Source organism: Lathamus discolor, chromosome 11 (genome assembly GCF_037157495.1).
Source record: "Lathamus discolor isolate bLatDis1 chromosome 11, bLatDis1.hap1, whole genome shotgun sequence".
Taxonomy (NCBI): domain Eukaryota; kingdom Metazoa; phylum Chordata; class Aves; order Psittaciformes; family Psittacidae; genus Lathamus; species Lathamus discolor.
This window is the reverse complement of record NC_088894.1, coordinates 2,522,104-2,547,886: the sequence shown is the minus strand read 5'-3', so window position 1 is coordinate 2,547,886 and position 25,783 is coordinate 2,522,104. Positions and strand designations below refer to the sequence as shown.

At 43.9% G+C, this 25,783-nt stretch overlaps 1 long non-coding RNA gene across 4 annotated transcripts in view; it reads right to left on the bottom strand.

The window, feature by feature from the left end:
• Positions 1 to 615: 615 nt before the first annotated feature.
• LOC136020548 (uncharacterized) overlaps positions 616 to 25,783 on the bottom strand; it is a 75,202-nt gene continuing 50,034 nt past the window's right edge. Inside the window, exons 3-4 of one of the 4 annotated variants that reach the window (XR_010615404.1) lie at positions 10,195 to 10,280; positions 616 to 688 (exon numbers count right to left, since the gene is read on the bottom strand). This is a non-coding gene — a long non-coding RNA (uncharacterized LOC136020548). Of the gene's footprint in view, positions 689 to 5,804; positions 7,413 to 8,433; positions 8,869 to 10,194; positions 10,281 to 19,952; positions 20,877 to 25,783 lie in introns of those variants that run through there. The other 3 variants (XR_010615403.1, XR_010615402.1, XR_010615405.1) reach the window with 3 other exon arrangements.

Sequence of the window (25,783 nt, the reverse complement as noted above, 5' to 3'; positions counted from 1 at the left end):
ACCAAATGCAAAGCAGCACTCATGCATCCATGCATGCACAGAGACGGATAAGTACATTTCTTTTGCATCAAGCTTTGGATCTCAGGAATTACTGAATGAAGAAGCTGGGTGGTAAAACCTACTCCCCTTCAAACTCTGGTCCAAGGTATGAGGCAAGCTTTTGGCCTCAGATCAGGAGCAGCAATCGGGCTTGCTGCGTAGCCCTAACTTGGCTTGGGTTTTCGTCACGCACTCATGTCAACATTGATACGAGTTTAGGAGCTTGATGCTGGCTCCCAAGCCAGCTAATTTCTGAGGTCAGTGCCATGCTTTCAGATCAATACGTTCAGAATTTAGTCAGCACAAACAGCCTCGCAGCACAGTGCTACCTTTGCATATTTAAACCGATCTGGGAACAGGACCTTTCAACAAAGGTATTCAATGAAACTTAAAAATCAATCCTCATTTGAAGAAACTGGCAAAGTATTGTAGCAGCTGCTGTTACAATGCCCACGTTAACAACAAATCAGTTGACAAATACTTTTTGCATTGTTTTTACTTTGTGGATTTGTTTTCATAGAGGACCTGCTTGTGGACACGAGTCTCTGATATTGGCACCCTCCAGTACAGGAACAGTGTCCCACGGCTTTAGCTGCTAGATGTACCCAGAAGAGTGTCCCAAAAGCACAGGAGACCCTTATATCTCTGTCTGGAAAACACCAAGGGGATAACAGATATAATTGTATGAATACCCAGAATAAATTTCATGGCAATGACTCATTTCCTCTGCCACCACTTCAGCAGTGTTACAGTGTGTGGTTTTCACACAGCAAACTACAACTGGTAGGGCCAACAGGAAATATTCAGCTCTTTCTGGAGTCACTGTTTGTCTCTGTAGCTTTGCTATTACTAGATCTGCAATGAGACCCAACCTTTGTTTTAGGTCAGCTCAAATCTAATTTAGGGAGGAATCTTTGTTGTATGGATGTCTTTGTGACTTATGTGCTCGGAGTTGATTTTACTTCCCCAATCTTATTAAGGACTTATTATAGACTGAAGACTGCTGTGGAGTCCACGAGGGTATGGAAGAGGTGCCCTTTATTGCTAGTGAGGAGTACGTGTGCGAGCTAGGAAGAGTGAAAGAGAAGGAAACCAGACATAAATCATCCAGAATGCCAGCCAGCAGAGCCTAAAACCCATGGAAAAGCAAGATGATTGCCTTTCCCTTTTCCAAAGAGCAGAGACTCTGACCCATACTACAACAGTGACTTCAGCAGGCATGAGACATGCAAGAAACAGGACAGGACCTTTCCCTGACTAACTTCGGCAATCTAATATCTGCACTTTCATTATCCTAACATAATCCTTCTCCCCCACTGCTTCTGAAGAAAGGGGGTGGGATTTTGTCATTTCAGTATGAGAGGAGCGGGGCTCATTTTGGGACGAGGTGGCTGGAGCCCGCATTTCCTTCCCTTTCTTTTCCGCTGGAGCATGCGACAGTTTGCAATGTGAGGGCCAGGCGGCTGCACAAGCGAAGTAGTAAAATAAAACCCACCCAGTCCCACATCACAATGACTTTCCTCAGATGATAAACATAATAATAAAACCCCTCCTAGTAGCCAATATGATGCTAATGCTTCTTAGCTCTGTCAAAAGTGAAAACAGCTCCTTGCTGTCAATTACTGGAGGGACAGCTGGAGTCTCTCCTCTCACTGTCAGGATGCAGACATATTGCATGTCATCGAGAAGGTAACAAATTCACCAGGACAGCATCACCATCTGTCACCAACAGAGACACCGCCGAAACAAAGGGTCAGGCTTCGGCGCAGAGCTCAGCCCTGAGCTTACCCCCATCTTGCCTGTCCCTTGCTGTAGAGGGGTACAGATGGAGGTGCCCCCCAAAGCCATGCATCCGTCCCAGGCATACACGGGGGAGTTTTGGTTTATAAACCGGGGGACATGCTTTGAGCTTTGAAATGATTCGTTTTCACCAGCAATCCTTACGCTGAAGGCTCCAGACCTTGCTGGTGGGTATAAGCCACAGCATGAAATGCTGTCTGGTTTAGCACTGTCCCTCACACAGTTTCCATCTCCAAGTGCAATGTGATCTCCTTACATGCAGAGCATCTCCCTGCATGCACAAGTAGATGCGTTTGGGCTACTCGCAGGAGCAAAACAGCACCCATGGAGGGCCGAGGGTAAGGGATAAGTCCATTTGTTTGGGGCCAGATGGTTGATTCCCCACATTATTGAAGTCTGAGTGCCCTGGATCTGCTCTCATGAGGAGATGCTCGCCCACCCTGGAAAAGCAGTTACACAGGTCCAAACTCTACACATGAACTGAAACCCAGTAAAATGACAAATACTCTGTGAGATGTTTGAAGTCATTTTCAGGATTTAACCAGCTCTCCAAAACCTTCAAAAAATACCCTTAACCCCCCCCCCATTAATAATGCAATTTTTTAAAACCACGTTTTGAAGATGCTCTTCAGGGGAATAGTGCGAATCATGTAAATAATTTGAGCGCTGTTTTCCTCTAGCATATATTGTTGTGCCACTTTAACATAAGCCACATAAACCCATTCTTTTATTCAAGATGAGGCTTATTCCCAACCGATGATGTGCTAATTATTTTGAGAGCAAAGTTTCTTTTTGACAGAAAAATCACTACTTAAAATCATGTCGAGTGTTGAGACTTCAGATGCGTCTGAAAGAAAGATGTTTCTGCAAAACTAGCCCGAAGTGACAATGCAGCACGTCCATGTAGCTCCTGTGCTTGTGCCACTGTATTAATTTGGGATACCCTGCGGCTGCTGGCAAATGCAGCACTGTGGGGTCCAGATGACATCTGGGGATACTCTTTGGGTTTCCAGGGTTGGATGGCAGCTTTCCTGTTTGTTATCAGATGCAAGATCCAGCACTTACAGTTTATATTCTGAAATATCTCAGGTGTTATTTAGAAGTTAGCCCAGGAGCCAGTCTGCTGAAGGAAATGAAGTTACCTGGAACTAAACAGCACAATTCAGACTTTGGCAGTCATTTGGAGGCTGCTTTGCTCTGGTCCTGCAGGACTTCCCTGGAAATCCTGCCTTCCGCCCTGCTCTAGTCACAGGCCAATATGCCAAAATTCATTTCATGCTTTAGGCTACAATAAATGACAACCAACTACCCTGAATCAGAGGAAATAACTTCTAAAGGAGTCACAACTGCTGCTTCCCCACCTTTCCAGCACCGCTTCATTTCTCAAACCCCTGACAAACATCGCCAACACAGAGAGGCAGAGCATGGAGCTGCGAGGCTGCACCTCCCATCCTCCCCTCACCCCTTCCTTCTCTCCCGGTGTTTGTGAGCTGCCTTGGGATTTCTTGACTCTCCTCCAAGGTTATGTCAAGATTGCTGTGATGTGGAAGTCAGGGGATACCGCCAGCAAGAGGCTAGAATGAGATTTGCGGCTTGTGGTCCTCCCTCCAGCCCGCCCTCCCCACTGCACTCTTGTCCTCTCCCGAATAAATCAGGAGATGCTTAGGGAGCTGCAAACTTCCACACACAGTGCTGCATAAAGCCATAATAAAGAGTGAAAAGAGGAGATTTGTAAACTGCTTGGGAGAATGGCTTGTGTCCAGGGAAGGAAGGCGGTGGTTGTCATTCTCATTAGACAGGAGGGCACAAACCAGCATAAAGCCCTAAAATTTTCTCTAACAAAGCCTTTCAGGAAGGTGTTTTCCAATATCCCAAGGGAGAGCTGCAATCTGGATCTCCACGGGGGAAATGAGGCCACTGGGGAGGCTACGACAGAGCAGGGACTTGAGCCCTAAGGACTCTCAAGCTATTTCTCTGTCCCCCAGGACATCCTTCATCCTCATCCACATGTGGGAAAACATCCTCCACTGAGCAAATCCCCCTCCACAGAGAACCAAACCTGGGCAGTTCCCTGAAGCTCAGAATCTGATCTCTAAATCTGAACACGATCCTGTCTAAACACAACCTCAAAACACTCATTTAGGAAATCGTATCAGAGGGTTGCTCCTTGGGGGGTGTCGCAGTCTGCTTTGAAGAAGTCACTTCTGCACAGAAAGCACCTTGTTTAAGCTGCAGGTTTAACAGCTCTGAATGGATGAAGCCCGGGCCACACACTTGAGATGTGAACAAGGTTTTAAACCTCTTGTTTGCAAAAGTTTCTGCAAACCCAAGCAAATCCTGCCCTGCCTGCCTGGCAGTTTGCCCTCTGATAAGCTTAGAGAGGTGTGATGGTATTTTATCTCTATGACTGCATAAGAAAAAGGCCAAATGATCAAATGCTGCACATAACCCTCCAGCTCGGTCCATGCTGAGTGGCTGACTTCACAGCCCGAGCTTGACGACTTTCATGAAGCTATTTTGGAACTGGAGCTGATCTTTATGCATTAACGCGGACCCAGATTTTAGAAGGAAACTCACATCTCTTTGGAGCTGCTGCTCAGAACATTGTGCGCTCTCCATCACTCTGCCTGCAGAGCCACCACCAGCAAAAAAGAGATGAGAACTGAGACGCTGCTCCTTTATTAAAAAGTGGGAAGCTTCAAGAGAGGAAAACTTAGCTTGAAAGCAATATCTGCACTTAGATGTTGTTCAGAATGTTACTGCAATATAGAGGTGTGTTGAAAGACAGCTTGTGCTGCTGTCCCCAGCTTGCATTCAGGTGGTGCCCCCACATCACACATTGTAGCAAGGCTCTAAGTGGCACCGTATATAGAAATTGCTTCTCCCTCCAGTGCAATGCAGCTCTCTGGGGTGGAGAGAGCAGCTGATAAAAATGCAGCTCTTTCATTAGTTTGGCCAGGGAATGGAAAAAACCTGGAGAGCTACAGGGGAAGTCAGGTGAGAAGAACCTGATCGGAGGAGCTGCTCTAAGGAGAGGTTTAATTCTGTACTTAGGAAAGTTGAAGAAATCCCTATTACAATTGTAGGAGTTCTACACACAGATGAAGTCCTTTCCTCTCCAACAGGCAGGGACAAACCACATCTACACACCCAGAGATGGATTTTTACTGCATGTTTTGTAAGTATCTAGGCACCTGAAGGTGAATACGGGCAAACTGTGATTCTGGAAACTCTTCAATGTGTAAATGCCACCAGTTTTGAGCTTTGCACCACACATCAGTATTTGCACAGAGTACTGGGCAACATGGTCTAGTGTGAGGTTCCCTGCCCAGGGCAGGGAGGTTGAAAATAGATGATCTTAAGGTCCTTTCCAACCCTAACTATTCTATGATTCTATGAATTTTAAGGCAGAGAAGAGGTTAATATTTGTAGGGATGGATATAGAGGAATGTAGACAAATACTCATCTGAAGATGCTTGCTTCTGAAAATACTGCCTGTAATCCTCAATAATTTAAGCCTTTACTTTGCTTTGGTCGAGTGTAAAAGACAAAATAGGGGCCTGGACCTTACTCAGGATTTCCTGCTGAGTAGCTTCACCAAATTAGGAATTTAAACGGAGTCTGAAGCAGCACTTTGTCTGCATTTACAGACGTATTGCCCCAGGATAAAAGATGTAATTCTCTGAAATGAAGAAAATTAAATCATTACCCTCTTCACCCAAGCCTTTTTGCTGGTGGAAAGTTAGTTTTGCATTTAATGAATATGGGCTCATGTCTTTCTAATGAGTATGAGATAGCTGATGTAATTGAAAACTTAAGCAGGGAAAAATCATTACAAGGGTGGTGGTTTATTTTAATTAATTTATTTTGTATATTTGTGTTATGAGTGATAGCTACCAATGGAGTAACGGGGGTGGAAAACCACAATGTACTCAACAGGCAATTCAAAAACATGTGTTGTAAGAGGAGATTCCCCATATTTTACCTGCCTGAAGGAAAGCAGCTGCTGGAGGAGAGTTTTCTGCTGTACTTGCCGACATCTCTGGGAGATCCTAGGCAATTCCTTATTCCTGCCTTCTTCCTGCTTCTTGCCATTATGAACCTGTTCTCATATTTTCTGTTCTGCCTATTTCTAACAGGGATCATCTCCTCTGTCCCTTGTTTTTCAGGACTGTCAACCACCCTGACATTTGGGAAAGGCATCTGCAAATGGAGGGATGGGCAGGGGATAACAGCTCCAGAGCTGGCATCCCTCCAGAATCACATAAACTCCTGCTCTCTCACACTGAGCTGTATTTTAGGCTGGATTTTTACATTCCTTAGGACCACAAACTAAGAAAGAGCCTGAGGAAACCCAGGGGGAGAGCTGCTGCTCACGGACCATGTTTCTAGGACTGCAGTGATGGCTGCAACCTGGACAAAGAATGGATGCTGGCATCCTCTGCTCATTGCTCAGACCTTCAGCCTGATGTCGTTGGTGCTCCAAAGACTAATGGGACTGATTGTCACTGTGTTCCCATGTATGAAATTGAGGACAGAAACATGCATTTTTAATAATGAAAGGACATAAGGGGAAGGGCGAAGGACGTGTTGGGGAGGGAGAAAGGTGCTTCCATAAGGTCAATGTGATTCATAACACATCCATAAATCTCTACCATTAACTGGCAATGATTTTCTCCATCTTTTTTTTGGTATCTTTCTCCTGGTTTTGATAATCCCCATCAGCCACCTGCACATTTAACTCTGGAGACCAATCTTCATCCATAGGCCTATATATCATTTCCAGACAAAGATTTTCTTCTCTAAGCTTTTTGTTTTCCTCTGATCTTTCAATAATAGATACTTTGTGTGTCCTTGCTCTCCCATGACTAGCTTCTTTTGGCCATTACCACTCACAGTAGAATACTTGTCATTAACTCCATTTTATCTCCTGATAGCACTGTCTATTCTCCCCATACACACACACAAAAAAGCGCCTCTTCATTCTCATGCCAGAGACTGTCCTTGAGATGTTCTAATTTCAAGAACAAAATCAAAAGAGAGAGAAGGTAAAGCAATTCTGAGAAGCGCTCACTGCAGGGAGGTTTCCTGGAAAGCCTCATACATCTCTCTGTGGTCACTGGCCATCACAAGGCTGTGTTCATGCACTCAGCTCCATGCACCACCTTGTCCTCATAGAAGGTTTCCAAAGTAGCCAAGAGCATAAGTTAAGAGCTTAAAAAGAGATTTCTCTGCAAACTGCAGAACTGATTGAAGATTTTACCAGCCTCCAGCTCTTCCTTCCTTCCTGTCAACAGCCAGGAGCATTGCGAGTGCTCCCTAATCAATTCCAGGTGGTCATCCATCTCCTACCTACAGTCACTGGCAGCTTAAACTAACCTGGCTGATTTTGCCCAAAGTAGGTTAGAGAGTGCACACACCATCACTCCTACCCACAGGGCTGGTAATAGACAGCTGGGGAAAGTTAATGTCTTCAAGTAGCATCACTTGATCTGGGAGAGGATAAATGTCTGAAGCAGTAGCCAAGGGTTATGTTCTGATCCCAGTGCATAACTTATCCACAAATTGGCTTCCTGGAAAGAAGCAGGAGTAGAAACCCATCACCACTTTTTCCGGGCAGATTGAGCTGAGATGTAAGAAGGTTGTGACTCTACTCCAGAGCTAATCTTGGACAGTGATTTTTCTGCTCTTCTTTTCCACAAACACCCAATTTCAAATCAAATGTCAGTCCCTGCTAGTTGTTCAGATTAGAACAGACGCATCTGGAAACCATGCGTTGCCCTGAAAGCCACCCAAGCTGGCTCTGAAGTTGAAGACGAGGGTGGAATGTTCTTATCCCAGAGCCAAGGCTGTCGCTGTGTGAGCACAAAAGGCAGTTGGTAGGACATCAGCCTGTGGGAGTTTCCTTAGTTACCATAAGGAAAAGTTAAATGTCACAGACTCCAATGGATCACATCTTCAAGAATGGAGATTATTTATTCGAGCTCAGATCTGGGTTTAGCCCCTGATCTGAATACGAGGCTGGAGTGTGCAAGAAAAGTGAGTTTGTGGTTTAGAAGGTGAAACTAAAGAAGTCAAGGCAGCAAGTTTTAAATTGTACTGGGAGATCATGGTCTCCCTGATCTACAATTTAGTTTGTCTTCACCAGTATTCTAAGATATGCAGCTTGCTCATATTAGCTAAATTTAACTGAGAAATTGTCTATCTGAGGAGAAAAGAAGCACAAGATCTACAAAGCAGTTATTCCAGGCTCACCCTCCTTTCAATTTTGGGTGATATCAGTTTTATCTGGGTAATATTTGATCACAGTGGTGTGAGGTGACAGCCAGCACTTGGAGGCACTGAGGTGGGATTTGCAGGTACCCACATCTCCATCACCCACCAGCATCACCCGAACCTTGCACCTCATGCTCATTCCTGTGCTGACCGAAAGCGAATCAAGAGAAGAGCCTGGCTGAAATGTTATCAGCAATTTAACAAGATGCTAATGCCACTGCCAGCACCCAGACCTTCAACAATATTTTTTCCCAGCCTAAAACCCACCCTTTCAAAAGTCAGCCCCACTTTAAAGAGGCAGAGGGGAGAAAACGGCACTCATTAATCATTCTGCCACGACAACGCTACGGGGTGATTTCAGCTCTCCACCTTTCCTCACAATAGTATGCAATTTAATTGCTGTTAGAAAAGCTTTAATGACACAGACCAAAAGCCGATCTTAGCAACATCTTTTCTACTTCAGTGGAATTAAGGACACAGTTGGTAGTTGACAGAAATGAGGGACTGAACCGCTTCAAAAAAGGCAAATAAATCTCAAACCTCAGTCAGGCTAAATATGACACTTCCTACAAAAGTCCAGCAAAACACCTTCTATCTATTCTGAATCCAAACTGCCTTTAGCTTTCTTTCCGGCCGACATATATCATTTCAGGGTGTTCTGACCCAGGACTTTGCTGTGTGTAAGAAGCTGTCTCTGAGGGGCAGGTTTTACAGATGGAAAGACGATGGAGACGCAGATGCATGGTTAGTAAACTGAAAAGACAAAACGGATGAGGACACTGATGGAGTGCCAGAGAGTCTGTATAAAAATTAAGAGTCATAGACTGCCAGGTGTTCAAATAAACGTGGTGCGTATCGGCAGCTCCAGCTTTTCAGCAGCACTCACCAGGCTGGGTGCTGGTTACACAGTGGGAGCTTCACTAAGGGTTGTGTTGGATGCCAGAAACGCCTCTGAAGAGATCAGATTGTTATGAATACATCAGCTCTGGAGCTGGACTCTTCTGCAGGTCTGACCTAGACCATAAATACTCAAAACTGCAAACCGGTGTGGGTATTGCAGAGTTAATAAGACAAGGCAGGGTTCAGACAGGGTATGCAGACTTCTTTTGTGAGAAAACATGTCCAAAAGTCAATGAATGACTTTTGTATTTGTGCCACCAACTATAAAGGACTTGTTTTAAGAGTGATTCGGGTCACTTCTGCTGTCACTACTTGCGATGTGTGTGCACGTACAAAGTAATGAGTGGGCTTTACCTGCTAAAGGGACAAGCCTGTGACGTGCGCTGCTGGAGATGTCTGATGAACACACTGCACACAGATTACTAAATGCATCCATGCTTTTATATCACTGGACTTTGTGACCAAATTCTCTGAATGCATTTTTCTTCTTGTGTGGGATTTACCATTTATCTGACAACTTTTCAACTCCTGAGATGGCGGAGCTGGACAGACTTGCTTCAGCCTGCGCCCTCAGGGAGGGCTTTATTGAAACGTCACAAGGATTGGTACCCTTTCCGGATCTGAAGGAACAGTGCCTTTCCTGTATCATTACCATGAGAAGCCAAATATTTGAGTGCTGGGGTAGGAAACAGTCTGAAGCAATGGCACCACAGGAGCAAGAATGCTGCCCAGCACTGCAACTGGAAGCCAGCCCCTTGAGAAGTGCTCAGAATTCAGGTTGGAGATGCAAAGAGGATGAAAAACTTCCCTTGTTGGAGAGGAGGAGGGAGAGAGGAGGAATGCAATTTGTGAATAAAGGCCGAGTCCTCGTTCCATGCAGTTTTGCCTCTGGAAAAGCATCTGTGACCATCTCCCAGCCAGAAATGTGCACTGTGGCTCTATGCAACCCACACAACATGCTCCGAGTCATAAGGTTTGCATCTGTTACTGTTCACAGTCGTAGCAGAGCTAAGGCCAATTGAGAAGAGATTACATTTCTAAGATGAAAGTCCTTGCTTTCTCTGAGAGCTAGGCATGAAAACATTTGATACAGGAACACACAGAGCAAACTTAGTGGAAAATATTGACCTCAATGGAAAACGTTGCTCATGCATTAGTGCTATGTTACTTATATACTACCTTACAAATTCCTCTGGGATTGCTTTTCTCCAAGGGATGAGCTTCAGTGCTGATGGGGCTGCTCAGGAGGATATTTTCAATGCAATCTATAGATATGAGTGATTCATTAGATTAAAAAAAGACGTAAGTAATGCTTTGGGAGTTGTGGGTTTCCCTTTTGAACCAGGATTGCCAGTGAGGGGGTGACACCACTGTGCTGCTGTGTTCCAACCCTTATAGGCAATGAGAAGAACACAAGCACTATCTCACCGGGCCCACACAGAAGCCCCGGACTTGGTGAAACCAGGGGATTTCATTATTGCTGAGGGGTGTACATGGGAGTAGAGAGCTCCAAGGGCTGTTGGCAAAGCCATGCTCCAAAAGAACAAGAAGCAAAAGCTGCTTTTTAGGTGAGCTGATATTTTTAGCTAAAGAGTGAGAAAACAAAGCATTGAGTTAAGGTCATAGAGCAGGTCGATGGCAGGAACAGAAATAGAGAACAGATCTCTCTCCTTCCCAGCTGGTGCCCTGCTCAAACTGAGGTCTCTCCAGCTGGAGCAAAGCCCATCCTAGAGAATTTGTCCCCTTTCCATGCAAACTTTCTTCCTATAGCGTTTATTTAACCAATGGGATTCAAGGCTCACTCTTGTGCCACAGTATTAGCTTAATGTACATTTATTTTGTATACATTATCTTCCTTTTCAAGCACTTCAATATGTCTGAAAATCAGAGATAAAAAGGGATAACACATTAGACACGGTAACTCCCAAAGAGGCAGCCACGGTGTGAAGAACATTGAATTCCCATATGATATTATTATATTGCCTTCTTTGCTGCACAATGTTACAGTAAGTAAGGGGATTATCTGCTTGTCTCCTAATATACAGATGAGAGGAGGAAAAAAGAAAAAAAAAGGAAAAAAAAAAAAAAAAAAAAAAGAATTGCTTTTGTTTCAGTAGTTCCAGTCTGTTTGCCCACAGGAAGCCAAAATCCTCCCTATTCGAAGTATTCTTCTCCTGCAGCATCACCCTCTTTAATGAATCATTTCTGTCTAACCAGAGGGAGAAAGGAGAAGGTAGAGCAAGCTAGAAGGTGACCCAGATGCTCATCATCATAACTTACACATGCATACGGTAATAAGCCTTTAGGTGGACATTGCCCTTTGGGGCTGGTTCATCTTCCAGGGTTTGTTCCTACCCTGGGGGTTTGAGCCTTCCCTTTATTGCTTTAAGGAAAGACAAAGGGGAGAGCATCCCAGAAACCAGAGTGAAGATTTAGGTCCTGCAGTCACAATACAGTTGTATTCTGATGAAGGTATGTGTTTGTAACCATGAGAAAGGTATAGGCAAACTAGTTCTTATTTTTCCAGATGTTCCCTTGGACACTGGCTATTGAGGGAAAAGTGAAGGGCAAGGCTGTGCCAGCTCTCTTGTTTCAGGAAAGGACTTGCAAAGCAACAAGTACCTCCTTGCTTCTGAAAGCCCATTCATCCAGCTGTGAGAAGGTACAGCACAGCTGGAAAGGACAGGCCAGCACTGGAGCAGTTCAAGTGCTTCGGCATCCAGATAGCTGGGGTGGCAAGAACTCAGCATCAGCAAAATGTCACCTTGTGTCAAAGGCAAACCACAGCAGCCGGATACTGCAAGGTAAGGAGCAGAGATCATTTCCCTACATGTGCCCAGCTCCTTCCAGGATCAGGTCCTCTCACCTGACGTGCCATTCAGCCTGGTGTCTGACCTAGCAATTAAGATGTCCTTCCTTGTCTATTCAGTGTGGAAACCCTCTCCCTCTTTACCCCAAACATTAATTTAGAAAGAAAACTGCCAGAGTGACTGCTTCTCTCATGTAATTTCCCCCCCCTTCAGATTCCCTTGCTTCCTTTATTTAGTGCCAGCAGAAAACAATATGGTTTCTTTCATTGTCTTCTATTAAGACTTCCAAGCAAGGGGGGAGATTATTCCTATTCCAGCGTGTGACGACATAATAGGCTCCTGTCCCAGAAAACAAAAGTCTTTGCAAGATGATAAAGAGACAAGTCCTACTTATGATGTCACTGAAAAGACAGTAGTAGAAATAAAGAAAGGAAGGGGGGGGGGGAAGATAAGAATAAACATCTGTATATTGGGAATAACAATAACATTTGTTCTGCCTTTTATTTCTGAAAGATGCCTTAAATTGTGCCTTGTACAGAACAGAAAAGTCTTTTTTGTGTGTGTGAGTGTGTGCGCACAGATGGATTTATAAAAAATCCATTGAAATGCAAAGTTTATGATTTCCCCCCTCCCCCTCAAAAATAAAAAGATCAAATAATTCTCGACAAAGAAAACTGTTCCGGTTCTATTTTTTTCCTGATCTGCTCAAGTTTGGCCCCATTTTTAACCATGCAGAGCAAAATGTAGGGTTTGGTGGTTTTTTTTTTTTCTGACAGAGAAATGTGTATATTTCTGGAAATGTGCTTTAGGTGCAGTAATTAATAACGCGTGTGATGGGCAGGAATTAGAAATACAGGAACTGATTTGCCTTCAGTGCCAGAACAACTTGGGTGATGGTGGAGTCACTCCTCATTCATGGGCTTCCTCCCAGAGGACAGAACAGGGAGGATGCTGGTGTTGGAGCAAGTCACGGACCTGGCGTAAAGATCCCTGTCCGAGTGCCAATTGGCTGCATCTGAACAGTACAGAGAAATGCTGAGCAGAAACCTGAGTCCCAGCAGCATAGTTGGGTTCACACTTCAATGCTTGAGCTACAACACTGCTTGGGTGTGACAGCAACGTTTCCAGCAGCTCACACACCCATGCTGGGGGCTTTGCACCATGCTGCCTTTTATACTTGGTCTTAGTGATGAATCACACTACCAATGGCTTCCACAGGGACATCATGCATTTACACCAGTATACCTAGTAGCAGCATTTGTCCTTCTGTTTAGAAAGGAAAGGGTGCAATCTCTTGGTAGTTTTAATGTTAGAGTTATGTATTAGTTATCATGAGGCTTGTTGGCCACTGATCTTCCAGGCGAGATCATGAAGTATAAAGAGGGAAACCAAGGCACTGCGAGTCAATGCTGACAGAATTTTCTCACTGAGTCTGCGGAGGTCCTAAAGCAGCAGGATAGATCAAAGTGTATGACAAATATGACCCCATGCAAGGAGCAACAACATCACTTCCCCCAGTTGCTGTTGTGGGAACTGCTAATAGATGTTTCTCATGGATTGCCTAAACCCCCAACATAATCAGCCTCCTCACATCAACTGCTCTAACGACTATTTCTTGCTCTTGAAGGCAGCATTATAACAAAGGTGGGCATTATTTGATAAATACAACCAAACTATACATTTACTTCTAATTTACCTTCTCATAGCATGGTTATTTCTAAAACTTGCGTAGCGTTATTAGATCTATATGCATGTGTATTAATAATAACAACCGTACTTGCAATTAATTTTAAAGCCCACCATCAATCTTTCTTAGAATTCAATCTGATGCACAGCCAGAGGGAAGGGACGTGTGCACTGCATTCAGTTTTAACCCCTTCCTTTTTTGTTTGCCAACACTGGGTTTACGGTGGATAATAAAACACCGTGGCTCTTACATTCCCAGGCCAGACCTGAAGAGTTAAATTTGCCATTGCAGGGAGATCGGACATCATCAAACCCTAAAATATCAATAAGTAAATAGAGGAGAACAATGCTCTCGCCCCTCACGTGACTGCTGTTACTAGTGGAATTAGGAATTAACTACAAGATTAAAGGCACCATTTTAATTCATCAGACAAAGCTGGTTATCTGGACAGGCATCGGAAGCAGGTGGCCAGCTTGCTAGCTGCCATGGACACAACGGCCAGCATAATGCAAAGTGGACCGGGAGGTAATAATTCAGCCGATAACCCCTGACACACTTATTCAGTTGCTAATTCGCTCTGCGTGCAGGAGCTGTAACCAGCATTTAAAGATGTGTTATGATATTTAAAGCCTAATTTATTCTCTTTATTAAAAATGATATCAAACAATATTTCACTCTCCCTTTTGGTGAAGATTAACTGTTTATGATCCCTGTGTATTACGTGGGGCCATAACCATTATTCACGTCAACCGTTCAGCTGGGGCATCTGAGGCCCTTTAGATTCAGTGCTCGGTTGTTATTTGTTAAAGCAGAGGAGGAATCATGGGAGAAGGCAGCTTCAGTTCTTAATCAACTTTATCCCAAGTATTAAAAATATTTCTTTGAACTTGATTATTTATAATGACTTTTTGATGCTGATACATTCTGTCACAGGTAGAGAGATTTATGTTCAAATCTGAGTACAGAGGGTTTATTGTTAGTTTTATTTAATAGCCACTTTCCCACAACTGGATTCTCTCTAAAACCATCTATTAGACCATTACCTAAGCAGTTACACTTCCCAGGTGTCCAAATGTTCAGCAACTTATAAGATGCATCATTGGTGTGAGTAGGTTACAAATACTATGGTCAAGCTGCATCAACCAAAACCCCCACCAAGACCTGGATGAGCCATTGGGCATCAGTGCTTCCAATATCCCTGGATGTATTTTTTTCCTCTGGCCTATTTGGCACATTTCCTCATGCATCTTTTTGCATGTGCAGAAAGCAAACCTCACTGCTCATCTACTTTATCCTACAAAGACCAGTGCTGGTGTTCCAGGTGCTCTGAACTAGCCTGGTTGAAAGGAATCATAAACCCCACATAAACATGTGTGGAATACTGCTGTAATAGCTAGCGAATGTCTAAGGAAACAAGGCTATTTCTTTTAGTTGCTGGTAGTTAATGAAATATCATTATTAAAGCAGGTCATTCCTGTTAAGTAGGTGAAGTTTGAAATAACAAAATGAAATTAATGTAGAAATACTAATGAAAAGCCCTTCTAAAATGCAAAGATGAGAAGTGAATGGATGTTACAGAGCACGGTACCACTATCTGTAAGGGTAAACCAGAGCACAACCTCCCCCAGACTTTCTATGATACAGGAATAGAGCATTAATGGAACAATGCTGCAACGTGGAGTTGTGAGTAGGAAGAGACGTTCAGACCCCAATTTAGACACAATCACAGAAGCCTGTAAGTGCCTGAGACTCTCTTTGGCTTGATGGTGGGTGCAGGATTTCAGAGATCACTTCTAGCTTCATTGATGATTTGAGGGCCCTACAACAGTTGAACTGCATCACACATCCCATGCCTCCTTTTCATTTGCTGGTGTCTCTGGTTTCTCTTGGACTAAAGGGAATCCTAATTCAGAGTGAAAGAAAGAAGGCAAGCAAATGAGCTAGCAGACAAGAGCCTTTTCCATCCTTCATCACTCCCTTCACGCCACAGAGATTCATTTTCTCAGTCAGGGCAATGCTAGTCAAAAACAGTTTAACAAAGAGCATGGAACCACCTGGACCCACCAAGTCACTTGCACACCCATTTTAGGTGCACCTTTGCACATGCAAGTCACCCAGAACAGCCCCCTGCTCCTGGTGCTGCGTAAGTGACTAAACAAAAGCAGTTGCTCATCTCATACAAGTAGAAATTAGGTGCTGGCAACACCAGGAGATTCAGTTTGAGATCAGGAGAATAAAATGGGTCCCTCCTGCTCTGCACCTCTAAAGAAGCGAGGGATTGATCTGCAGCCTCCAGGACAATGGGGCTCTGGTGAAAGTGTTGGAGTTGGGAATTTGGTCCAAGGTCTTCCTTGGACTCTGTGCTTCCTGTCCCCATCTGTGACATGGGGACAACTGTACTTTCCTGCGAGGATGACAGCTTATCTTGGGAAGCGACTGAGATAAATAGATTAAAACTGTGCTGGTGGAGAGGCGCAGAGAAGAGGGTCATGCGACAGCCTATTCAGACAGTTCCTATTATTAATATGTAAAGCTGTCATACTTCATAAGATCACATCCAATGTAATCAAGAGGATTTAGTTCACTAATATAGCAGCAGTCACACTAGATAAGATTGCTTATAGGGATAAGAGTGTACATTTGTCGCTCCATTTTAATTAAAAAAAACCTTAATAAAAGGTTGTAATGATAAACTGATAAGCAATTGCGTTCTCCCCTTCTCCCAGTAGGTTACTCCACAAAACTCATATTGCAATTAGAAGCCTCCCACAAGACACCGTAGGACATATATCAATGTTGGCTCAGCAGCAGAGAGCTACTGGTTACCCCACTTTGTATGTTCAATTGCTGCTAACTAGATCTTTTTTTCTCCCCCCACCTTGATTCACAAATTATTTTGCCAGACAGGGAAGAACCTGGAGTGAATTTATTTAACACATCCCAGTGTTATGACTAAGTGGGAAGAAAATCCTCTCTCTGAAGAAAACTAATTGAAAATGGAAGTAATTCCAGCAAGGCAGCCCTGCTGCATGCTCTCCCTCGAAAAGGAGAAGCTCGCTCAGTGGTAGCACTACTAAACATTCCCCCTTGTTAGCTGAGGTGTTAAAGCCTCTCTCTTCCCCTTTTTGGGAGATGAATTAGAAAATGGTGTGATCCAGAGCTCCCGCCTGGTTGGATGAGAGGGGCACGTCGATTCATACAAACTGAGCATATACGTTCCTGTAGCAGCATGAAGAGGCATGCTGCTATTGAAATTTCAGATCATTTTGCAGCTGCAAACTGTAATAGCAGTAATAATAAACCAGAAGCTGTGCTATCCATTAAAAAGAACCCCAGACACTCCAGCATGTTTGTTTTGCCTCTGATTTGAAACATTCAGCACCAGCTGAACTTCTTGTTCACGACTCATTAAAAAATGTCCTGCATCTTTTCATAGGCACAGGCTATTGTATGTGCCTGGAGAGAAGGACACAAGATGGGAGGGGTGACAAAGCCTGAGATCTACCCTTGGTTAGGTGACAACCTCAGTGTGAGCTTAGGTGGTTCCCTCCACCTCGCTGAGCCTCTGTTACCCAGAGGGCAGGATGAAGGTGCTGGTGCCTTACACGCCTCTGCAAGGCAGATGCTCTTCTATTGATGGAAACCTGGACACGTTAGAGATGGGTTGTCTTGGGTATAACCAGGCACAGAAGCAGGCTGATAGTGTGCACGTGTCCTGCTGGAACGCAGCTGTGCATTACTGCTTGGATACAGCGCTGGTCCAAGCTGCAGCACATGGACAGGCTCTGAGTCCAGTTGCAGGAGGCTTTGAGCGCCTGCATAGGCTGAGATGTTGAGACTCCAAAGTCCCAAAACACTGTCTGTTTCAGGCACAGAATGGATTAGTTTCAGGTCACAAGTGCTGGTGTGTTAGATGCCAGCTGAAACGTTTGCCTGAAGAGTCTCTCTGCGCTGCATGTGCTGTGGGTTAAGATAGGACAAGGGGGAATGGCTTTAATCTGCCAGAGGGGAGGCTGAGCTGACATCTTAGGCAGAAGCTCTTCCCTGTGAGGGTGCTGAGGTGCTGGCACAGGGTGCCCAGAGAAGCTGTGGCTGCCCCATCCCTGGCAGTGCTCAAGGCCAGGTTGGACACAGGGGCTTGGAGCAAGCTGCTCCAGCGGAAGGGATCCCTGCCCATGGCAGGGGTTGGAGCTGGATCAGCTCTAACTTCCCTTCAACCCAAACCAGTCTGGGATGCTATGGTTCTAAGATGCAGATCCCAAACAACCTCCACCACTCCTCCAGAGCAGAGAAGGCAGCTCCTGCCTTTACCATGGCATGGGTCCACAGCTTTAATGGAAATATTTCTTTGCCTCACAAGGTCTCACGGACATTTAACTTCATTACTCAGGCGGCAGAGGAAGAGCAAGATCCGCACTATGGTTTGTGCAGTGAGTCTGAGGGCTTTAAATGTCCACAGGAAAAGAAAGACTTTGCTGTAGGGTACTCAAGAAACCTTGTGCTAGAAGCAGGCATCAGAAACCTGAGTCCCTCCTGAATGCCTAAACCGCATTTCTAAGAGCAGTAAGAGACGCATGATGCCACTATTGCAATTTTAAAATCCATTTGCACATCTCAGCAGTGATGAAAAAGGAGCAGCCCTGGGTGAGCAGCAGCCAAATCCCCGTCGTACCGCAGTGGTCCCATGCAGAGGTCCAGCTGCATCCTCAGCACTGTCTTTAGCAACGCTGGGCATTTGTCTGAGTATGGCCGACCATAAATCTACACTGCTTTTATGAACCTGAGAAGAGCACTATACCCTATAAAGGACAGAAACATTTATTTATCAATAATATTTTCTTGCTTAGTTTTATTTTTTTTTTCCTGAATTGTGCCAAATTAACACAATAATGGCAATGTTGATTTTTTTTTTTATCTCTACTTTTCAGTGACTATGAATGCTCAACTCTGGCAGGGCTTAACTTTGTGTATGAAGAGGGAAAAAAAAATCCTGGTAAATATGTTGTTACTGATTTAAAAATCTATTTGTTCAGTAATTTCTGCTGGAGCCATCATTATCTTGCCAAAGCAGCTGTTGGAATATTAACTAGACACAGCAGTAACAAGTGGAATATAATTAGCACTCCTTGTTCCAGTGAATTTTCAGTTTTAACTAGGAACAATTTGCAATGAATCTCTGTGCTGTTGTAATTAACTAATGCACTGCACATACCGACGACTGTACTGAGTACTGGAGGAAATCACCAAGGGTGCTGCGGGTGGGCAAAGCCATTGCCTATTTCTGGCCAAGCTCTTACATACCAGGGGTATCCCTCTCCTTGCTTTGCAGCGTGCTGGCTGCAGTTGAAGACTGGCAGCGTATGCTTGTGGAACCATAAAAACGAGATTACGAGGGGATGCTAATGCCTCGCACTTGATTTTTTAGGGTGTATTTTTGGAGCATGTAGTTCTGATATATAAATTCTTTTCCAGGCATTGAGACTGAAATGGCGAGAGCATAAGCACATGCATAAAAGAGAGCTTTCCCAAGAAAAGCTGCTCCAGAAGCCCCATCCTGCACAGCCACATGTGCCATTAACTTTTACTACCCCAAGCAGCTCTTTGCAGCTACTGGCATCAGCCTCAGCAGCCAGAGAGGCTGCTGTTAATGAAATGAATCACTGTTGCTGCTCTCGTATCCACCAAGTGCTGGTCACAGCCTGCTCTGTACCAACAGGATTCTTCCAGCCCCATCTCTTTGTCACTTGTTTGGAGATTGGCATGAAACCGTGGTCCTGTAATATGCAAACTTTTCACAGGTCTTTGACCAAATCCTTGCTACATCATTTGGTGTTTAATCCGCACACACTGCATCTAAGCACCTTCTCCAGAGCAGACAAGCCAGAGACTACATCTCCATCATCAAGACTGCATGAACCTGTCAAGCCTTCCTTGCCAAAGCAAAACTCTCAGAGAAATAGCGGCAAACACAGTGTGTATATGCTGAAATATTTTTGCATACATTTTTAAAGTTACTTTTTCCTAAAATTTAATGTAAGAATAACTTATTTTCTGTTAATTCTATCCCGCATGTTTTTCCCTGGATAATTTGTTATTGTTCTTGTTACTGTTAGTAGTAGTATAGTTTGAATGGCACATTTGTCCTACCTCAAAAGTGTTATCAGTGATCAGGAGCTTCCTTGCTTTTAGTCTCTATAACTGATCGCGTAACAAGCCTTCTTAAATATGGACCAGCTAGCATGTGTAGGACTTTTGAATCAGGACAACAAAAGGATCAGATCTGCAGAGTCACATTGCTCTAACAACTTTTCTTTAAATAGGAAATGAATTTTAAAATCTTGAGAGCACAAAAATAAAACAGAAATAGAAAAATAGAAGAAATAAAATTGGAAATTTGCTATTTTTACAACAATCGGAGCGCTACAAATAGTAAGCCAAGCTGATAGTTAGTCACCAATACGGAGAAAAACGATTAAAAAGAAGCAAGAAATGGGGTGGGAACTGTAAAGAGCGGTTTTCGGGTCTATAAATATTCTCTCTTGCCTGTGTTTCTGCAACAGAAGGGAGCTGGGAGATGGTCCATCTTTTGGACACCTCCATCACAGCCTTGCAGAAGGGAAGGTGTGTGCTGACATGCTCTATCAGCGCCTCCTGCATCACATACAAGATAAGCCAGGGAAGCGGTAGCTCAGTAGACATTGTCACAGCCTCTCTAAATCAGGCGGGAGCTTCCAAAATGCAAAGCAAAATCCTCTAGCCTAAAACTACACTGAGCAAAAAGCCCTTTGTCGGCACAGGAGACATCACAGAAGGCAAAGGGAACACTTATTAAGTCGCGCTGTTGCGAGATGCAACTCTTGACATCCTGAAATGCGAGCGAGATGGGCTCCTCTCACACTCTTTAAAAAGCACCACTTCATGCTTCCTTGTCTTTTCCCATTAAGATCCCACACGCCTGGCTGTTCATCCCCTCAGCACACAGGAGCCAGATTGTTTGCCGAAGTGATAGATGAAAAATTCATTCTGTTTTGAGGATGTTTAAACATTCAGCGCAGGAGTGGAGCTGCCGGCTGGGTTGCCAGCTTAGCAGTTGCTCTTCCAGCTCCCAGTGTCCAAGGTTCAGGCTGCAAATTCCAAACCTTACTCATGGTCAAATACAATCATCAGGAATTTGACTCAGATTCTTTTTGTTTTGCTTGGTTTTTAATAAGGATTTTTGGGTTTATGGACACATCCGTACTGTAGAATTTGACAGCTGATTCTCCTGTGCTTGACCAGGGCTGTTGCGCATACAGTAGTGATAATACTGGAGTCCAAAGGGAAACATCGGCTCTGTGTTTGTGTGTATACATACGTTTATTATGCTGAAAAATGAATTGACAGACACCCCTATGAGATCATGCTTGCAGGCTGAATTTTCTACCCTGGTTTTTTCCTACAAGACTATATCAAGACATTTGTGCTACGGAAGCAAAAGCTTTTACAATCTAACCCTTCCCCACCCAGTACGTGCTCGCACACACACAAAGCCAAGGCAGAAAATCACAGTGCTTTCTCAGCAGATACATATTCCACCCCTGCAAAAATGGTGTCATCTGTTTTCCCTGTAACTGGAATTCGTGATGTCAGGGATTGCTGATGGCAGTGTCAAGAAATCAGCTGAGCCTCTGATACCGGCATTTGCACATTTGACTTACTTTATTCTTCCTGCTTTATGATTTCAAATCCCTGGTTTAAGCTGCACCCACCATCTCACGTGTGGACTGTAAAACACCCACATATCCTAACACAGGAACAGCAAAAGCTCTTCTCTATTGTCAGCCATTGCTGTCCGAGGCCAAAAGAAAGAGGTCACCCATAATAATGTCAACCATCACCATGGTATCTGAGCACCATATGATTTAAAGAATGCTGTAAGTGTCGATGGGAAATGTAGAGGCAGCAAAGGAAAAGCACTCAGAGTAACTTCAGAAATAATTGCAAGGCAATTAAGATGTGCCACCAAAATGAATATTTCAGATCAGAGTTCATCTGCGGAGAGGTTGTGAGTATTACAAAAAGTTAGAGACATTTAGGCTTGATTAGGCTCTCGCATGCAACTCAGCAGCCAAACACACAGAAATCAATGGTTTCGCGTCACTAAAAATCCCTTCCGACAGGAAAACCTTGCCTAAAAGGATGTAACAGTACCCATCAGCAGCTCTGAAGCCTCTGACATTAGTGAGTGGCCAGTGCTGTTCCAGAGCAAGCTCTGAAGCTGAAATATTGCTAGACCAAGGGAAGGGAAAGAGAGGAGGGAGTTGGAGCTGCTACACTTTTAAAACAAGCTTTTCACAGTTGTCTTCCCCTTCTGCAACAGGCAACACCTTCAGCTTTGTTCCTTCAAGTTTCACCATTTAAATGCACACGGGAAACAGCACTGAGATCAGTGTGATTCCTTTTGTTACCCACGTCTCGTTTCAAAGGATCTTTGCTTTCACGCTAGCAATGCAAGTGCAGAAGAGCTGTGATCCCACTGTGCACCCACCACAGGGGCCAGCACCAGAGGAAAAGGCAAGGAGTTTTGTAGCAGGCAATTCACAGGTTAAGCTGCAAAATGCCATCGGGGAGCAGTTGGTGTGTGCCTCAGAAAACAAAGGTATTTCTGCTAAAAACTAGCAAAGGGAAGGTACCTGATCCATCCCCCTGCAGCCACTGCCTGTCTAAAGCCGATTTTTTCAACCCTGAGCATCCTCTTCCCACCCAGCACAGAACAGGGATGGGCTCTGCATTCAGCAGACGAACATGCCCAGTGAAGCCAGCTGGGTTTAAGGCCAGGTTTAAAGCTGAAATTAAGCATGTTTTTCTTAAACACTGAATGATTAAATGTTTTGGTGAAGGGGCTCAATCCTGGCAGCCCAGTGCATCCCATCCCAAAAACCTCCAAAGGATTATGAGCACAAGTTAAAAACACACCAAAATCTCTTGGAGAAGCCTAAGAAGAGCAGCTTTTGGAGGCTGCTTTCTCTAGATCCACACTGCAACTCTCAGCAGCAGGATTGTGGTGAGCAAAGACTGTTTATCTACTAGAGGTGAGGATTTATATATTCTAGAGGGCAAGCAGACCTCTAGGGAAGACTATTTTGGTTGTTCACACGGGTTTAGCAGCACCATTACATGTTGAGCTTTGCTGGTATGAAGCTATAAATACACTTAAAATTCTCATGACTGAAAATTAGGGACGATGCTTCCCCAGCCCACCAGTGGTCCAAGCTGACAGCAAATACAAGCATGGAGTAGCTTTGATGCCTTTTTATGATCCCCACCATACAGAAGCCTTTCATGTTTATAATGAAATATTACGATTTAAGTGGCTCATGAAAAATGACCTCTGTAAACTCTGCTTGAGAAACAGGATTCAGCAAATTAGGACATTCCTTAATGTGATCCTCCTGCCTGTATGCTGTGCGTTAACTCCAATGTGCCTAAATGGACACTTCAGTAGCCTATACGTAAAATCTTTAAATGATTATCCTATTAAGGACTATTATCGGAGTGGTTTAGTCTTGTGCCGTATCATTTATGCAAATGAGAGTGAAGCTGAAGTTACTGTTACTTTTAGACAAAGTGCAAATAAGCTTTTCATTGCATATTAATGAATTGCTAATACCACAGCTCTTCTGCACCCATCTTTATGCAGATTAGAGTAATGCTGTTTGCACAGTTGTATAATTTAAACTTTTTCATTTTGAAGTGCCGAGACTAAGACTTAAAACCAAATCCAAAGCCGATACCCTGCAAGTTAAAACAAACAAAACCCGAAATACAGAACTGAAGCTGCGGACTTGGTGAACACATTCAACTGACTGTATTTTGTACTGAATATATAACAATTTTTATGAGTTCAGTGTAAAAATCAGCAGATCCAAACTGCAGTTCAAGAAATCATTTAGGAACAGGCTGAAAAGCATCCATATTTGAGATGATTCTTCAGTTTAAGCACGTTTAAATCCCACTGATTGCAGTGACATGCTGACATATGTTCCAGTGCCTCTCAGAAAGAAGTATTTTCTTGATTGAGGACTTTAGAGAACACATCTCATCTTTGGACCCAATCGTGCAACCCATTACTCTTAAGTCATATCAAGCAACCCCTGTGATATGAGACCCCTTATGTCTGTGCAAATTCCTCAATCAGAGTCAAAACTGCAAACCGAATTGTAAAGGCTCACTGGCTCTAACAGAAAGAGTATCAGGTCCACAGAGAAAAATAGAGTTGATAAATGCTATCAATAATAAATGTAACTTAAGTTATATCTTCATTGAAAGCAAGGAACTGCTTCCAGCTGTAAGAAAGGTGGGAAGAAATACATATACACTATTCCAGGGAAGTAATAATGCATTTTCATGTAGCCTCAGCAAATTTCATTCCAGATGAGCTTCAACAAAAGTGCTTGATGGCTCTTAATTTTTGTAGATTTGCTTGTTCTGTTTTACTGCTACCTGATATAACAGCTGCATAGTCACTAATAAGAGTTATCCTCATAAACCCATCTAATTCGTATTTACAACACTGCATTTGAATAAGTATTAGGAAAACAGAGTCATTCAGCAAGTGAGCATCTCTTTTGGAAACACCTCTTAGTGCAAAATGAAGGGAGGGAGGACTGACCAAACTAAACCTCTCTTCCTACCAGCCAGTGCCCTGAGAGAGATGGATTTGCAGAGGGATGATTTCTCTACAAGAGTCTCTGCTGAATCCAGATTTGTGACAGCAGGAACACAGTCAACGGCACCAGGCTGGGGTTTAGGTTCTATTTGTGGCTCTGCCACCAATCTGACATGCTGACACTGGTTGCTTTGCCTTCCTCTGGTGAAGGAGATGGCAATATTTGGTAGCAACCCCTTGTGAAATTCTATAATCCTTTGTGAAACCTTCGTGAATTTCTACAGAGAGGAAGCACTGCATTCAGACAGGAGCACCATATGTGGTTTGGTTTGGGATTTTAAGGCAATGCAGGCAATTTTACATCTGAATTTCCAGGAGCTCCCATCTTCCAGGGACTCACACACGAACAAGCGTTCCTTCCCGTTGTGACAACCAAATACAGCTTAAAAGGTTTGAAAGGTGAGACTCTGGCTACAAAACACTCTGAGGACCTTAACAGCAAAAGCATGTGGCTTTCTGTTAGCACCACTCATGTTTACATCCTCCTGAGACTGACAAAACATCAGCAGTAGGCACAGCCCAGCCAGGGAAGGGAGGTGAGATACCTGGTGCTCCATCACCAGCTTCTGTGTCCCGCTGCTTCGCCTCAATCCTCAGACATTCGTATTTACCCTAGATCATCACAACCGCTTCCCAGCCATTACCAGCTATTCAGTAAATAACACCCGTGCTATCTAAATGCATAACATACAAATGCTCAAATACATAATTAATGTGGGTTTACCCTTGAGAGCTGTTGTTGGTCTCCTAGGTAAGTAATAGGTCTTTTATTGTTTAGACTTGAAGATCTCTTGAGCCTCTTTTAAGGATGTGCTTTGAGCAGCTAAAAGAAGGAAAAAATCGCTCACAAGAAATCTATAGGTGACTCCATTGGCAAGAAACCAAAACTGCCGTCCTGTTCTGCTTTCTGCCTTTACAGAAGAGGACTGAGCAACAAAACTGCCTGCTCCTCCTCTTGCAGAAGACAAGAATTTGAGCAAAGGATGAAGGCACAGGTCTGACCTTACCTTGAAGAAGACCCTGTCCAGCTGCTGCCCTCCCACCAGGCTAGCTAGGAGATTGCAGAAGGGCTTACAAACAGCCCCACAAGCAAGCAGAGGACTCTTGGGGTCTAGAGACCACTGAGCATGAAAGGAGACTAAATTTGAACCAAGGAGCATTTATATTTCTTTGTTAATTCTTTGGACCTTCCAAGACTATCAGCCTGATTTGGAAGGATTACAGCATAAAATTCCTCTGTGGCATCTGGAAAAACCACTTCTAAACAGCTTTAGGGAACCGTGGTGACCTTCTCCAGACAGGCTGGGCAACCATATTCAACACAAGAACATAAAGTGAATTCATGCAAAAGTACGTTCATGAACAGTTCCTAAACATGATCCTATAAACTCTGCTGGTGAAAGTCTCCTTTACACACTTCTGCTGTTTATTGATGCTAAACCCACCTTAGAACCCTCTTTCAGCCCAAAGGAATAGATTATATTTAAGCCTGTCCTAACGCCTCTCAGCTCAGTCTGTGCAGGAATAAGTGTGCTTGCGCTTGCACTTACACTGACTCTGGGG